This window comes from Mesoplodon densirostris, chromosome 2, assembly GCF_025265405.1.
Source record: "Mesoplodon densirostris isolate mMesDen1 chromosome 2, mMesDen1 primary haplotype, whole genome shotgun sequence".
Classification (NCBI taxonomy): Eukaryota; Metazoa; Chordata; class Mammalia; order Artiodactyla; family Ziphiidae; genus Mesoplodon; species Mesoplodon densirostris.
This window is the reverse complement of record NC_082662.1, coordinates 62,595,448-62,598,010: the sequence shown is the minus strand read 5'-3', so window position 1 is coordinate 62,598,010 and position 2,563 is coordinate 62,595,448. Positions and strand designations below refer to the sequence as shown.

The 2,563-nt window shown below is 37.6% G+C and overlaps 1 non-coding gene across 1 annotated transcript; it reads right to left on the bottom strand.

Annotated features, from left to right (window-relative positions):
* Positions 1–1,105: 1,105 nt before the first annotated feature.
* TRNAV-CAC (transfer RNA valine (anticodon CAC)) lies at positions 1,106–1,178 on the bottom strand. The gene has a single exon. It is a non-coding gene; the product is annotated as a tRNA-Val (tRNA).
* Positions 1,179–2,563: the final 1,385 nt, after the last annotated feature.

The window sequence follows — 2,563 nt, the reverse complement described above, 5'->3', positions numbered from 1 at the left end:
TGAGAGTTGGAATTACAGGCTGCACCAACTGCCTTAGTCAAAGAAACTCTTTGACAACAACTTTTCAGAGAACTGGAAAAAATAGGAGAAAAGAAATAAGCTTAATTGGATTCAGTTCTAAGTCTAATTAATGTGCCCAAGAAAAGATAGGCATATTCTGGCAACAAAAGTCACAAAGATCCAGTGTCTTGTCGGGGGGGGATAAGAAAAACTGAAGATCTGGACTTTATATTCAAATTGTATGCCATCAGGTGTGCATTCCTAAAACCTGGCTCATAAATTTTCTTCAAAATGCCTAAGCCTCACCCTCTAGTCACATCCATCTCTCAGAGTGGAAAAAAATTTGTCCTTTGCTTTGGGTGTGTCAAAAATAGAACATGTATACCTATTCCTTCAAACTGCAGTACACTAATACATGTATTGTAATCATGTGGAAAGGCATTTAAAATGTTTTGTTGTTTGTAACATTTTATTTAGTAATCATAATTATATTTTATTTTGGAGATGTATGTATGTAGACTTTCTCACGTATACCGTTTTGACAATGACAGGAAACATCCCTGCCAGGTCCTCTGTTTTGGAACTAAGCCAATGAAGCAGACAGGAGTAAATCTATTTTCTCCCTCAATATCATCTCACACTTTAATGTAAATAAACAAGTCTGACACTTCAACAGCCAATACAATAAATTCAGACAGTGTGTGTTATTGGTGCGAAAATTCGAGAACTAAAGGGTTAAGCTCTGAAAACTGTCTCTTAGCTATTCAGTTTATTTAACCTCTTGCAATGAGCAGAAATAATTCAGTTATTCCTAGTGTCATATGTCTAAGGATTAATTCAGAGTAGAGCTAAGGACCTTTGCGGCTTGAGCAATTTCTCTCCTCAGTATGACCTGAGGGTACCTATTTTCCATCATAAGAAATTGCAATGCGAGCCACATGAAATATACTAATAACTCCCATCATTTTCAAATGTCCCAAATTTATACCAGCATTCAAAGAGCAATTTTATTTTATATATTTTAAAAAAATTTATTTATTTAGGCTGCGCCAGGTGTTAGTTGCAGCATGCAGACTCTTAGTTGTGGCATGTATGTGGGATCTAGTTCCCTGACCAGGGATCGAAACAGGGCCCCCTGCATTGTGAGTGCAGAGTCTTACCCACTGGACCACCAGGGACATCCTGAAAGAGCAATTTTAAATAACAGTTATCCCTTTGCAGAAGGCTATCCTCAAGCACTAGTTCAATTTACTATTGATAGACTTTATGGAAATAGAAATGTCACAAGAAACCTCCTTTCTAACATTAATTTTCATTATTGATGAAAAGTGAGGCGTAAAGTACACAATGTTCATTAAAAAACAGCTTGAGTCACACAGAACAGTGCATCACATATTCAGTAAAAATATATTCTTTAATAGATTCCATTAGATGCAATGATCCGAGTTACGTACTGCAATTCTGATAAAGTTATTTGACATTTCAGAATAGAGAATTTCTACAATAGCATGGTATTATAGAAATATATTTGGTCTTTGTCCCTGGTTCTTGTCACACAACCCCTAAAACCATTGGAACTTTCCAAGTGATGAGAGGGATAGGTATAGCTCTTGTTCTAATGAAGTGACTCTTGGCCCCTAAATAGCTGCAGAAGGGAGGCTGATTGCCAGAAGGACCAAGCCTTGATTAGAAGCTGAGAACTTTCAGCCTTACCTCCCAACTTCCTGCAAAAGGGGAGGGACTGGAAATTGAGTTATCAGTCGCCAATGATTTAATCGTGCCTGTGTAATGAAATCTCCATAAAAAACCCAGGACAACAGGGTTCAGAGAGCATCCAGGTTGAGGAACACATGGAGGTGCTGAGAGAGTGGTCTGTCCAGAGCGGGCAGCCACCCACCCTCTCCACACCCTGCCCTGTGCATCTCTTCCATTTGACTGTTCTTTGTTGTATCCTTTTATAATAAACTCGTAATAGTATGTGCCTTCCTGAGTTCTATGAGCAGTTCTGGCAAATTATCAAATCTGAGGGGAGGGTCATGGGAACCCACAATTGATAGCTGGTCAAGTCAGAAGTACAGGTAGCTCAGGACTTGTAAATGGTGTCTAAAGTGGGAACAGTCTTGTGAGATTGAGCCTTTACCCTGTGGGATCTGATACTAACTCCAGTTAGATAGTGTCAGAATTGAATTGTTGGACACCCAGTTGGTGTCTAGAGAGTTGGAGAATTGATTGGTGTGAGAAGAAATACCCACACATTTGGTGTCAGAAATGTTATGAGTAAAAATAACAAGTGGTTAAAAAAAAAGTTTAAGGGAAAAATAAATGTTTAATATTTTATAGCTTAAAAATAAAGTTAGAAATGAAAATTTATGTTCACATAAAACCTATACGCAAATGTTCATAAGAATTTTATTTGTAGTAACAAAATACTAGAAACCCCAATATCCTTCAAAGGACAAATGATTGAGTAGATGTTGGTACACCCATACAATGGAATACTACTCAGCAATAAAAAAGAATGAACGACATATAGATACATGTGACAACCTAGAAAGTCCTCAAG